General features: G+C 38.1%; 1 long non-coding RNA gene across 2 annotated transcripts in view; it reads left to right on the top strand.

The window, feature by feature from the left end:
• Nucleotides 1-12,281, top strand: part of LOC116515450 — an 84,101-nt gene extending 71,820 nt beyond the window's left edge. For both annotated transcript variants that reach the window (XR_004256257.1, XR_004256256.1), the window contains exon 3: nt 11,566-12,281. This is a non-coding gene — a long non-coding RNA (uncharacterized LOC116515450). The remainder of the gene's footprint in view (nt 1-11,565) is intronic.
• Nucleotides 12,282-15,186: the final 2,905 nt, after the last annotated feature.

Below are 15,186 nucleotides of genomic sequence, written 5' to 3'. Positions count from 1 at the left end.
GGGGAGCCAGCTAGCATAGCTGATAAAGGTGGTAAAAAGAGAAGCCCCCCCCCAGCCACAGAAAAGGGGAAACTGGGGGGGCCTTGCCGCAGCGGAAAGTCCGGTCAGATGGGGGTGGGAGCATCCAAAGGGGCAGCAGAGATAACAAGTAATAGCAGTTGCCCGCTTCTGTCCGGCACCACACCACCCCATAACCCCCCTCCTTAAAAGCGGAGGACCAGCTGATCTAATTCCGCAAGTCCCAAAGGCTCTCACAAACCCAGTAAGATGGAAAAACGGACGTTGCAGTTTGAAAAGCGCTGAGGCGGGGAGGAGTTCAGGAGGGCCGTAATGGCGGCCGCAAGCTAGCCGCTTGATCACCCTAGGCACCATTCAGGCTGACCACCCCCTCACCAGGTCCACGCTGACAAAACAGACCAAAAATTCTCTTACGCTGTCTGTTGCATATTCAATATACAAATACCAGCTGCGACCTGATTGGCTGGTCATTTTGACAGTTGGTCTGAGTGCTAGTATAAATACCCTGACCGTTCAGGGAAAGTTCGAATCGCTTGTCATCTTGTCATCTGGTACTAATAAACATCATTACTCTCATGATCCATGGCTCCTGCATTCCTTTCACCCCCAATCTTTAAAACTCTCCAAAGACGCCAGATCTTTCAGGCCTCCCAGGTCCCCAAGGTCTCTGAGGACTCTAAGACACAGGCAGAGAACACCGCCGCTGCAAGAAGCTATCCGCCGCCGCCAACTTCACCCCCTGATCGAAGGAGGTCTCCAAGACGGTCGCGATCACACAAGGTAGAAACCGGCCAAAGGCAGCCCCACTCAAGCCGATCGTCTGGCTGGGTCCCCTGTAACATCCTCCTCCTGCTGCTGGGGTCGCCGCCAGAGTAATCACTAGGCAAATAGTATTTTCTGGTGGTTTCGTTCTGCCGGAGGCCATCCAAAACCCGCGCATGCGCAATCTCGCAATCTCAGAATGACATGGTCAATAAATAGCAGAGAAGCTCAGTGCTTACAGAACATATTTCCCCCCCAAAAGCCATTACAAAATAAGCATAGTCCTAGTCAGTAGCTACGTGATGTATTGTTAACCATGATTTTCTGATTTGTTTTATTCTTCTCTTTACATTTTCACCATAGGAAATCACTTATTAGAGTTATTCCTCATCTAAGAATCTGAAATGTTTTCTGTGCTAGTTCTGCACCAACACTATCCATTTCCAACTGCTCCTTCTTCCATCTTCCATGCTCTGAAAAATTCCTCTTCCTGCTTTCCTTATTTTTCTCAACCCCATCAAAATATAAATTACTGCAAGTATCAGAAGAACCAACATTGTTATGCAGAATTTCATAAGCCGAGTTTTATGTTTTATGACAGGCTTCTCTGCCATTCCCTCAGCTGATAAAGAGAAAGAAAATTGGGCTGATGTCACAAGTAGGAAAGCTGCCCTGATATTTGTCCTAGTTGTGACATTTTAGTTCTAAAATCTCTCAGTGATGAGATATCATCTGCCTTTCCCTCTTTGCTTCTTAAAACAAGTAAAAGGAAGTAAACAAGTATTGAGATTCTTTCATGTTTTCTTGAGGCAACCCCATTCTAATGCTTGACTTCAGTGTACAGCAGGGGTGTCAAACTCAAGGCCCGGGGGCTGGATCCGGCTCATGGGATGCTTAGATCTGACCCACAGGGCCTCCCTGGAAACAGCTCATTTTCACTGGCAGAGCTCTTGGGCCACCACAAGCACCCCTGACTCAAGTGACGTATAGCTGGTCACCCCACCCCGCCTCCCAAGGTCAAACACAATGCTGATGTGTCCCTCAATGGAATCAAGTTTGACACTCCTGGTATACAGATTTAGTCCATAGAGCTAGGCAGCAACCATCTGATTTCTTAGCAAGCTTCAGAAAATGGTTCCATATATTTTCTGTCCAATAGCCCAAGTATCGTCTAGATAGATAATCCATATCTTAAATCAGAGGTCACAGGAAAGGATTATAACTGTTATATATTCTCTTTCCTTAAACGTTCTACATGATATGTGAATAGCCTACAATCAATAAAAGCAATGCTGCAAAATAATGAAAGACAGTTGGAAACAGTGTAAAAAACTCTCCAAAGACACAAGCAAAGATATAAATATCAATAAAAAGAGTGAAAATTAAAATAAGGACACTAGTTTTAAAGTTGAGTGCTGTAATTATCCTTTTCTAATAATGGTCTGCATTTACTCCTATATTTAGTTTTCCTTAGGTATCCATTTGGTAACTTTAATAGGTACATGAAATTCATTTTTTTTTGCTTCTGAGGTTATTAACCATTTCTTCATCATGTCTATCTCACCATTTTATTTCATTCTTTAAATACGAGTTATTGGCTAATAATTAATATGCCACTCTGCTTAATGATCTTATATATCAGTTATTAATCTGTCTTCTGGAGGTTTCTTTGTGTTTGCATGTTTGACCTTCTCTTAGACATTGGTGGTTTGGCCTTCTCTGTTTGATTTTCTATTTTTCCAAGTTTTTAAAACATAAGTCGCAGTCACTTTTTTCAGTCTCATTTATTCTTCTCACTGAATGATTTCACAATCTTTAAATATTTTCAGTATGGTTGATTTAAATATTCACTCAGATCTAGAAAAGGAGATCTGCATTGTCAAAATAGTTGATTTGTCTGAAAATACATGCTTAGACATATATTTACTCTAATACTTTCTTGTGCACTATTGGGTCCAGTGGCTAGATACATTTTTTTTGGTATAGGGTGACAAGAAAGAACATTACACGACAGTTACTCTGTTGCCCTATAAATTTCTAAGATATCCATTATTGTTGGGTTTTGCAGCACATCAAATTGAAGGCAAAAAGGTATTTTGGATGTGAATGTAGCATCCCTCTGCAACTCCTTAAAGCAGCTGCAATGCAACCCTAGGAAAAGCAAATCTGATATGCTGCATCGCTGTGGTCTCCTCCGTAGAGGTTTTCATCTAATAGCTGAAAGTGGCTTCCATGGAGCATGTGCAGACCGGCCCCTTCTAGATATTGAAAGTGGCAGAAGAGAAAGTAAGGTGAATCAAAGCTATCTCACTCTGGTCTACAGCTTGGTCTAATGTAAAGCTGCATTAATGGGAAAGGAACTGATTCAAGCACATTGTCTTGCTTTAAGTGTCAACCTTTGTTTGCATAAGGAGGATCTTTTGAGTTCATTGAGGCTTCCTGTGATGTTCAGGGGTTCTTGGTGCGCACGTAGATTGCACATGTTCCTCGATAGGAGAACAGACCTCCAGCTATTGGCAAGTGCACAAAAACTGAGAGTTCCTTTCAGGATGTTAACTATACAGATTGAATTCTTTGTTTCCTTCAGCTTAATTACTGCTTCTGGGTGCCAAAGAGAACATGTCTAGCAAAGAGCAAAAACAATAAAAATAAAAAAGATCCTCGGTTCACCCTCTGAAAGGACCATCACTGGTGAAGCTCACTGCATCATGGGGGGAAAAGCAGAAGCTATATATAGGTTGGCCTAGGGCAGGCACAGAAGCCACACACAGTGATGCTAATCAGAAGCCAAATAAAGATGCTGTCAGAGTGAATCAGCTGGTGAGTCAGCAAAGCCTCAAGAAAGGGAACAGCAGGCACAGCTGTTGCTAGGATACTAGCCTTGCAGTCAAAAAAGTAGCACAATTTGGTTTTTCCTAATTGGTAAGTCCCCGTCCTCCTCCCCCTGCCATTTACTTTCATCTAAAATAAAAATTGGGTTTAACTGCAATATGACGTTCATTTACATTTTACCCATTTTTTTTAAATGTCACCAAGGAGCCCCTGTCCCTCAAAAATCTCTACAAATAAGGCAGCATTAGCTTCACATGCGTAGGAGCTAAACTACAGTCTCATTCTTTATATATTGTCTTTAATTTCAGGTAATTCTTTCTATATTTGTTATGCTAATGTGATGCGTATGAGTTAGCATTCAGACCTTGGAGCCTTACTTTTCCATTATTATGTTTTAAATTTTGCATCATATTCTGTAGTCTGCTTACCTAGATACAGTTATATGCTCAAATATGAAAACTGCCATAAGGAGAATTCTTGTATTTTCGGGATTGTGCTGGATTCATGAAATCTGTGTTCCTTTACAGCACAGTCCTGTGCATGTACTCAGAAATAAGATCCACTGAATTAAGTGAGGGTGGGAAATCTATAAATATTTTGAACTACAACTCCCAGCACCACCAGTTAGCATAGGTAATAGTAAGAAGTGCTGGCAATTGTACATGAATGCAGTGCTTTTATTACAGTATATAGGAGTTTTGCACAATGCTAGTTTAGGATATGACTAGACTGAGTCTGAGGAGGGGGGATCAAATGCATCATCAGCTATAAGTCCCTTTGCACTCACAAGAGATCTAAGTCCACACACCTTGAATTCCTGTGACTCTTACCTACTGCTAGTTTGCTTGGGCCGTTAGTCGTTCAGATTCTTGTAGAGAACTTAAGCTTGCAATAATTCTTTACACAAAAACTGCCTGGATCTCCTGATTTCCCTGGCACTTGACAGCTGGTATATTTTCTAAAACATAAATACATTTTCTTTACTGGGGCTTATTCACTAATAAAAGGGAGTGGATAAGCAGCTTGGTGTCATCTGGACATTTTGGTCAACCATTACCAACACCCCTTCTTCTTTTGCCCTCAATCTTTCCCAGCCTTAGGCTCTTCTCCAGTGAGCCCTTCCTTCTCATTAGGTGGCCAAAGTATTTGAGTTTCATCTTCAGAATCTGGCCTTCTAATGAGCAGTCAGGGCCGATCTCTTCTAGAACTGACCTACTACAAACTACCATAGGAAACATAATGTTAACAATTTGGAGGATATCTAGTTGGCTACCATCTCAATATATTTAGCATTATGTCCATAATATCATTAATGTAAATACTGTGTATGCATAGTTTTTTGGTTAAATGTGAATTGGTTAATAAAAGCTCTAGTTGAAATATTAATTTTAATAGTTTCTAACCATGGAAAAGAAAATTGAACTGATGTAAAATCACAGATAACCTTTACTGCCTCCAGAGATATAGACAAATGGTAAAACCCGAATAAAAATATATTTACAAATTGCTAATGAATATGACAATTTTTATTGTATTGTTTTTCTTGATGTTCAACAGATATTAGCATTACATTTCCTTTTCATAAAAGGTCTTTATGGGTTCTATCCGGGGGTGAAATCCTCCCGGTTCGGCCCAGTTTGGCCGAATCGATAGGGATGTTTGCCGTTGGTTCTGTGAACTGGTAGTAAAAAAAAAAAGCTTCTGAGGATCACACAGCTCAGCTGTGAGCCACACGATCATCGGAAGCTTTTCCCCCACTTGTTAAAGTATTTTTTTCCTGTCTATTCACCCAAATGGCAAGAAAAATATGCTTTAAAAAGTGAAAAAAGTTAGCCATTGAACAAAGAATGTGACATTTGTTGCCAATCTGGATTTCAGAACTGCTCCGAAGAAATTAGCAATATGTCTAATGAAACATCAATACAAATTCATTGGATCATACAGCATTGTCCAGAAGTCATGTTATCTATAAAAACTAGCTATGAAACCTACATTCCTTGTACAACAAATCTATTCTAGTATATCTTTATACCCAGCTCATACATACATACATACATATCCCTGTTACTTTGTTTCCTGTGTTCAGCTCACTACATGTATGTAGCTCCTACTTACTGGGATATGGATAATAATATGTTGGCTATGAAGATAATCTTTACATTAAATATTAAAACTTTTATGGCACACATTTGCTGTAAAGCTGGGCTTTGGTTGTCATTGTTGCAAATAAAAGTAAGACTATAATAAGGAAAGAGAAACAAAATGATTTCTAATTATCATCAAATATATGAATAAATTTAGTGGCTGTTCACCCCCTCAAACATTACAAACATTTATCTCTTCATATCCTGTATCCCACCTTTATTTATAAACAATGGACAAAACATTAGCCCTGGTGTCAGCAGAAAGTCCATAAAGGGTTATTTTATTTTAATCATGATCAAATAAACAAACTTTATATTCCTTTTACTGCTAACAGTCTAAATTGGTAATTTATTCCAACATTGTCATAGGATTTGATTTTTCTTCATTTCTTCTTTGTTCCATTCCACAGAGTTCTTCAAGATTTTAACAAGCATCTTTTGTAAATCTAATAGGAAAAAATTATGCAGGTTACTCTCTTGGTTAATCATTTACATTTTCCTTTTAAATTTTACATCTCAGCCAATTTCTTTGTAGATCGAGGGAAACATCTTTTTTCTGAACCATTCTCTTCTTCTGTCACTTGTAAACCCCTTTGATACCATTTATATCTTGTCAGCCAAAATTTATTCTACATCTATATTTTTTCCCCAATAACATCTTTTGGATATAGTTTATCATAGAAGTAAACATCATTATTGACCTTGTTGCTATCATGGCTACTATTTTCTGATTCCATTCTTCCAAACATTTATTCAGTATTTTCATTATTAGAGTATTTTGCAGGTGTGTAAACCTTCTCTCTGCCTAAAACTTTAGCTTCCTGTAGTGTTCAGTTTTTGAAATCATGACATTACTTAGCTTTATTTTGTCTTGTTCAAACCAAAACAGGATCTATTACCTGCAAACCTTCTTGTTCTTAATGATTAATTCCAAAATCTTATTGAAAAAGTTTCAATATTCCAATTTTATCTGGACTTAGTCCATTTAAAACTTTCTAAAAGCAAAATCTTAGTTACCTTTTTATTGTTTTTTTCAGATTCTTTAAATTCTAAAGAATATTTATTGTTTTTTGTTATTTTTTTTTCTATTCAGGATTGAAGACAGATTCATCAAATGTTTTCAGACTTTTTGATCTGAAGGCCTCTAAAAGCTTAGAAATATTTAATCAGTAATTTCCAAAAGTAATTAGAAAGTGAGGTTTGCAAACTTGGAATCCTTTAAAACAGGGGCCTCCAACCTTGACAACTTTAAGATTTCTAGAATTGAAGTCAACAAGTCTTAAAGTTGCCAAGGTTGGAGACCTCTGCTTTACAAGGCTTTGCTGTGGCTGGGAAAAGATGGCTAGCCTTTTCATCTCCCAGTGCTCAAGCTCGTGGAAAACCGCTATTCTACAGTATCCCTGCAAATAGTGCATGTGAGCATATCTCTTGTCTACTGACCAGCTACTCTGTCTTTGCCATAGTGGTCATTTCTGCTTTTGCAGAGCTGACTTCAATTTGCAATATATTCCATGGAAACCATCCAAACAACAATGGTGTATGAAAACTTATAAGTGAACATTGTAAAGAATATGAATTAATGAATTAATGAAATGAAATAAATAAATGAAATGACATGCTTTGAGTTGTGAAACTATGAGAAAGAGGAAAGATGAAATACAGCTGAATGAATGAAAGGCGTTTGATCTTGTGGTGTGGAACTCATGTAGTCAGACATGAAAATGAAGGTGTGCATTTACTAATTAATTAATAAGATGTGAACAAAAATAGGAATTAATAAATTAGCGATGGTTGTGTATTATGCTCCAGTGAATGACGATAAAAATAGAAGAACCAGAGTTTTGGGAAAATTCATTCAATATTTTGAATGGATGTAAACTCAGGGAAAACATTATTTTCTTAAGTGCCATGAATGAATGGGTGGGAATAAGATGAGAGAATAGAGAAAAAAATAATTCCACCATTAATGGATGCAAGAATGAATGAACATGGTGATTGCTTATTGAGCATCTGTTGAAGTATAAATCTAATTATGCATTATACATGGCAAAGGAAGAAAACAAAAACCAGGAATGAATTTACAGTTCATGATAAAAGGTTAATAAAGATAGTGAAAGCTGCAAGGGCAATGAGAGGTTCTGAAGATATTTTGTAAGACAAGAATATATTTGGGTTGGAAATGTACATGGAAGAAAAGGAAAGAAATTTAAAAAAAACCTAGGGTACTGCACCAAATAAAAATATTACTTCTGTTTCTACTATTAAGCTAGAGTGAAAGTACAATATGCAGGAAAAGAAAATACAAATTCCATATGGAAAAAATGCGTGGCACGACAAAACCGCGCTTGTCAAAATAGCGGTGATAAAACCGCGTCGCTAAAGCCGCGACGTCATCACCGTGTGTCATCACCGCCACGACAACAGTGCGGCGACAGAAGGACGCTTTAAAACAGCGCGGCAGCAGAAAGCCGATTTAAATTAAGGTAAGGGTTAGGATTAGGTTTAGGGGTTAGGTTTAGGTTTAGGTTTAGGTTTAGGTTTAGGTTTAGGTTTAGGTTTAGGGTTAGGGTTAGGGTTAGGGTTAGGGTTAGGTTAGGCTGAGTGCTTCGGAAGGCGCGGATTTGCCCTCCGTCCTTATGTCAGCGCGGTAAGGTCGCATTTGCTTTAGCGATTCGGACGGCGCAGATTAGCACTCGCGCTTATGTCTCCGTGGATAAGGGCTTTGCGGTATTGTGGTGGAACCGAAAAAAAATATGACAAGATAGAAATTGCAAATCTCATAGATTAGCATGATGGCTATTGAATCTCTGGCAATGCTACCAAACATTAACCAGGTTAACCAACTGATCCTCTGCCCATGTTGTGTGAAGTCGAGCTTCTGTGCCAGAGGGATATAACAGGAATCCAAACAAATATATTGCCTTCTTTACTCATTGTGAATGACAAAATCCTTGCATCCATATGGTTTCTCCAGTGACCAAACTCACACCAGATAATTATTACCCTAACAACTGAAAAAGCTGTAAAGTAGGCAAATTCCCTTCTGATTCAAGTCAGCCTGGATTTGGACAGTTAATGAATATTATGGCACACCTGAGAACTATCTTTGAAGTTGCAGTCAAGCCAGTGACAGCCCACTGTGATATTTGCTGCCTTTGACAGGACAAGTGTTTGATGTAAGAATATGCTGTTGAATTTCAACTTCTAAATCAGTGCGTAGGCGGGAATGAAACAGGCTTGGAGGGAAAGATAAAGTTCCAGATGAACTAAATAATCAAGACATCCTAGACCAGTGATAACAAACCTTTTTTCCCTCGGGTGACAAAAGCACACACACGCACTATTGCACTCGCCTGAATGCCCATCCCCATAATTTAATGCCCCATGCACATGTGTGCATGACCACTCCACTGCTGCCCTGTGCATGCACACACAGCTTTCTTGGAGCCTGGGGAGGGTGAAAATGGCATCCTCCGCCCCCCCAGAGGCCCTGCTTTCTGACTTCCAGTGGGCCCGGTAGATCCATTTTTTGCCCTCCCCAGGCTCCAGAGACTTTCTAGGGGCCTGGGGAGGGAGAAAAACAGCCCAACATGCAAACTGGAAGTTCAGAAATATTTGGGAAGTCTGTTTCCAAACGTTCCCATTCAGGGAAGCTTCTGGAAGGTGAAAATTGGTTGAAAATCAAAGCCAAAAACCAGCTGGCCAGTGCACACATGCCCTGGCTAACAGGGCAATGCCTCGCGTGTCCTCAAAAATGGCTCCATGTGCCATCACTGTCCTAGGGACAATGACTTCATTAATCCTGGTCTGCTCTTGTGACAAGTTTTTGAAACCCTTCCCCCTTCCCCTGCTATGCAGTTGGAGCCCAGCAGACCCCCAATGTCTGCAAGAGGAAAGTTCTATTGTCATACCCAAAGCTAAATCTAAATCTAAATGAACTGGACACTTTACATAGGAGTGTTGTTACTTTGGAAGCATCAGCAAAGCCTCATAGTTGTAAGGAAGAAGGGAATTTGCCAATTAATGCTATAAATATTTCAGATCTGGCATGTCAAGAAACATCTGTATTAGATTCCAGAGGCTTCTAGAGGGTCTCATATATGAAGAATAAGCATTGGCATTTAGTTTTTCTTGTCACCCTGAAAACCTAGTCTGAAAACCCAAACTGCTACTGGAATACAGCTGCTGTCCTTTATAGTTTTTGGCACAAAGGAAAACTTCACTCATCAGATGGAAATATGCTTTTCCTACTCTACTTGTCTAACCATTAGAGCTTTGATTACTGATGGACAGCTTTACCACTAAGGCTTAGCAAACAAGAACCTCTAACACTCACCAAAAGCAACCATTTAGAATTTCTGCTGCTTTATTTAGCGTCCCCATTATATTTTCCAGTAATTCTAAGAATGCACTGGCTTCAGAATCTGCATATTCATTGGTGTCATAGTGATATCATATTTTATTCCCAGGATGCAAGACTCATAGTCTGCAGGGTCTCAAACACACAATGTCTGTCTTCTCTCAGCAGGTATATCTTCCTAGAAATTAAAAAAAAGAGCTAGGAAATTGTTTGCCAGATGCCTGTGATGAAATGAAGAGGAAAAAGGATTGCTGCAAAAGAGAGATCTCAGCCCAGGAGTGGGTGGAAGTGTGAGAAATAAACTCAGAGCTTAATTATTCTAGGTGCAAGTTGAGCAGGAAAATTGCTTTTGACAGGCTTTCAAGATTTTGTTACATTATCCTTCTAGCAATAAAGATCTTTCCAGAAGTTCAAGTGGTTCTTGTTTCCTGAGTTTGCCAGCTTCACAGAGCTAAACAACAGCACAAACTTCATTAAAAAATAAATAAATCAGAATTGTGGTGGATGTGGAAAAAAAAACCAGAAAGTTTTGGGTGCAAATACATATAGCGATTCAGAAGATTTTAAAGACTAAAATACAATTGAAATCAAAGGTTTTCCTTTTGCGACTGATGGATAGGCAGCTTTGTTTTTATGTATGATAACTGCAGTGAGATTAATGTGGACAGAATCTTCTTTTGCTTTTATATATGATAACTGCAGTGAGATTAATATATGTTCAAAAGAAGAAAGACCCACCTTTACCCAGAAATGGTTATTGAAGATGATGGAACTTGCTGAGATGGCCAATTGATAGAACTTTGATTATTCAAGAGAAAGCAAGAAGTAAAAGGGAGAAAACTTGAGACTTTTCTTTCTATAGCATTTTGTCCAACTGGGATGCTATTACCTATAGCGGATCATAAGCTATGGTAGCTTGGAAGGTGCAGAAGGCTTAGGAATATTGGTTAGCTGTTTAGAGACAGACTAGAAGTTTCATTGGTGAGAAAATCATGGATTGGCTGAGCTTAGGAACTGAGGCTTGAAGGGCCAGGAAGAAGAAAGCAGACTAGATTCAGAGAGATGAAGAAGGAGAACGTCCTATCCACAAAGAGAGATTAAATAGCCATGATGAAGATAGTAAGAATTGCTACATGAGATTTTAGCAAAGGCAGATATTTGCCATGAGCATTTTTCCAAAGAGTGGAATTTAGATATCTTTAAGAAGACTATTTTGTCTTTTGCGTATGAATTGCTAGCTTTGAGGAAATCTCCTAGGACACAGGGAGAAGCAATGCACTGAATCCTTCTGTTGCTTAAATTTGTTCTAGTTTCTCTCTGTATATTTGTATCATCATTGTTTCTCTAATGAAACTAGTTCATTAGAGAACACTAGTTCTCTAATGAACTAGTTTTTAACTGTTTATATATCTAAAAGTTGGATATTTTTTTCTTATTTGGATGCTCCAGGAAGGAAGAGGAGGGATATATCAAACTCAGAACATCCCTGCTGGTGGAATATTTGTCAGAAGACTTGAATCCGAAACAGACGCAGACTCTTGAGAAAGACTGAGGAAAAGATTCTGTGTTAAAACAGGAGCTACATGTTAAAGAGCACAAATAAAATCATCAATATAAATGTTGATTGATTGATTACATGCTATCAAGTTAATTGTTGACTCTAAAGAACCACATAGATAGATCTTCTCCATGATGATCTGTCCCTAACCAGGCCCAAGAAAACTGCCAGGATAGCATAAATGTTAGAGTCCAGGGGGAAAAAGATGAGAAGGAAGTCATAGGAAATGGTAAGGCTGCAGGCGTTGACAGTTGGAGAAATGTTTAAATGCAAATAATGGTTTGCTTATGGAAAGGCTGTGCAACCTGATTAATACGCATGTGAAAACTACATTGTTGCTTGGAAAACGGCAATGTTACGTTCTGTTGCTCAAAGGGGAAGGTAAGAAGCGTAAAAGCAAAATTGTGTGTGTGTGGGATTAATTATTACTTATTAGATGTGCTTGAAAAAAATGTTTGGCAAAATTTTGGTTGAAAGGATATGAGAAATAAAAATAAGCAACATTTGGAAAGTGTAAAGACATGTTATTCTACATTTGCTGATTTAGAGAAAGTGTAGAGTTAAAGTTTGAATTATGCTATATTTTGCATGACTCTACAGTTGAATGTACATCAAAAGAAGCAAAATAGTTACTATATATAACTGAGTATGTTTCTGCTCAACTTGTTATGGATATAAATTAGACATGTTGTGAAAAAGATAAAAGTTGAGTGCAGTGGGAAAGGATTACTTAAATGTGGTAGAACAAAAGAGTAACAGGTTTAAAAATGAAGAGTGATGAAGAAATTCAGAATGAATACAGATGTGAGTGACTAGTATGGAGAAGGGATGTTGAGGTGGTTTGGTTGTACAAAGAGGAGGTCACATGAGAAAACAAATATGTGAAGAAAGAGTGAATTGGTTGAGAAGAATGTGAAGAGCAAGAAATTTGTGGCAGGATGGAGTGGATTGAATATTGAAAAAAGTAGCAAGATGATTAAAGAATAAAAGGTGAAACATGCATGGATGTGATGAAATTTATTATATATAATATTATATATAATATTTATTCAATATTATATTCTGTTATATTTAAGTTGAAATTGGCATAATGTGTTACAGTTGAAGCCTAATAATATATTTTAACAATACAGGTTTATTTGTATTTATATTTATGTTTATCCCACTTTTATTATTTTTATAAATAACTCAAGATGGCAGACAAACCTAACAACACCCCTGTGAGGTGACTTGGACTGAGAGAAAGTGACTGGCCCAAGGCCACACAGCTGGCTTTCATACCTAGAGCACAGCTTTTTGGTTCCTAGCTGATGCCTTAACCACTAGACCAAACTGGCTAAACAAAAAAGGCCAGTGTATAAAAAAATAGAATATAACTGATAGAACATCTTGTTAACAGACTAATTTGTAATTTACTTGTGGGCATCTATGTCTATGGGATAAATAACATACACAGAAAAGATACGTTATTAAAAACATAAGGGAATAAGATGTTGCCAGGTTCTAAAAGAGCATACGTGAATTAAAGATAAGCAAAACATTTAGCTTATCTAAAGAGTTTCAGAACAGTCTGCAGAACCATTAATATTCTGGCTGTTCTAATGTTTAATCTAGCAGTTTTTGCAGCATGGAGCAAAGCTTCTTTAGTGGCTCTTGTGTAGAGATCTCTCATTTGGGATTCGAAAATCTAATAGAGAATTGAAATTCTGAGGGTATCATATATGCTCTCATGAAATGGCTATCATTGGTGAGTGTGCTTGGTTATAAAATACCTATTTCCTGAAAGTTAAACTCAGAAAAATAATCTGAACACAATCGAGGCACTGTCCCCCCTCTTTATTCCTAAAGGAAACCCCATTATTTTGAACTCATTGTTTCTTGATCCAACTTTCATTTCACAAAAAGCAAAATGTCTTGGTTAATTCATTCAAAGAAAATGTAGCATAGAGTTTGAACTCCAGATACCAAATATTCACACACACACCTGAACATAACCAAATATTGATATCACAAAAAACATAATGGTAAATTAAAGAAATACATACACAATTCGCCATCCACCATCCACCTTAAGCAAAGGAGCATTGTTGGGCGTGACCCGACAAATGCACGCACGACAAAGCGCACCGACAAAACCACGGCGAGAAAACCGCGATGTCATAAACGCACCCACAACAACGCGCCGACAAAACCGTGCCCACAAAAGTGGTCAAGATTTTTTTTAAAAAAGATTATACAAAAATCCTGGTCCCAAAATCAGTTTCTTTTGATGCCACTGAGATTGGTTTGTTTCAATGCCAAGCTTTTGATCTTATTCAACATTTATTGATACAATAGATACTACAGATTTGTTGTGTAGGTATAACTGTAATTTAAGAGTTTGTGACTGGGTTGTTTGTCACTGAAGTGATTATATTGTAAGACTCAACAGTTATAATTTGTATGTATTAGTGCAACAAAGACATAAACAAATACATTTCCAAATGCATTTGTTCAGGTTAGTCTGTAACCTGAATATACTGTAAATACTTGCAGTAAGGTAGAGAGGAACCAATCTTATTTCCAAGAGAGCAAAAGAATTTTCATTCCTACCAGGAGGTGGCACTGTTGAACAGTAATAAAACAGGGTTGCACATCTGGCACAGAAAATCTACAGAAGGTTTTAAAGACTTAAACATTTTTTTTCTAAAGTAAGACTCACCAGATAATTTTTTTGCTGCATCACAAAAAAACAAGGAACTTTCAGTTAGTATTAATTTTGGTAAGGGACAGTATATTAGAAATCAACCAGCTACATTCTGAACAATACTTGAAGACCACTGACGTACTGTTGGTATTTCTGATGGTTTCCTTCAGCATTCATTTAATATACAGAAGGTAGAAAAGGGCCTCATGTAAACCAAATTTGGTATCATTGAAGATGTGGGGAGAAAATAGGAGAAATGATTAGTGAAGAGGACAGAAACTGTCTTGTTATTACAGAAGACAGATATAAGGTAAAAAGAAAGATTCCCCTCACACATATGTGATAGTCATTCCTGACTCTAGGGGGCAGTACTCATCTCCATTTCAAAGCCGAAGAGCCAACACTGTCCGAAGATGCCTCCGTGGTCATGTGGCCAGCATGACTAAACGCCAAAGGCACACAGAACACTGTTACTTTCCCACAAGGATGGTTCCTATTTTTCTACTTGCATTTTTACATGCTTTCAAACTGCTAGGTTGGCAGAATCTGGGACAAATAACGGGAGCTCACTCAGTTATGCGGTGCTAGGGATTCGAACCACTGAATGGCCATCCTTTCTGATCGACAAGCTCAGCGTTTTAGCCACTGAGCCACCGCATCCCTTAAGACAGATATAGTTCTTAGTGTTTTGTCAGGCATTCAAAGCTTAACCTCACATATTTATTTAATGGACTTGGAAATGACTTTTGAGGATCATCTTCCAGTGTGATGTAGTAGAGTAAATGGAAATACAAAAGCAATCCTAATATTTGCATTTTTAAAACTC

This window comes from Thamnophis elegans, chromosome 1, assembly GCF_009769535.1.
Source record: "Thamnophis elegans isolate rThaEle1 chromosome 1, rThaEle1.pri, whole genome shotgun sequence".
Taxonomy (NCBI): domain Eukaryota; kingdom Metazoa; phylum Chordata; class Lepidosauria; order Squamata; family Colubridae; genus Thamnophis; species Thamnophis elegans.
This window is presented reverse-complemented; position numbering and strand designations above follow the sequence as displayed.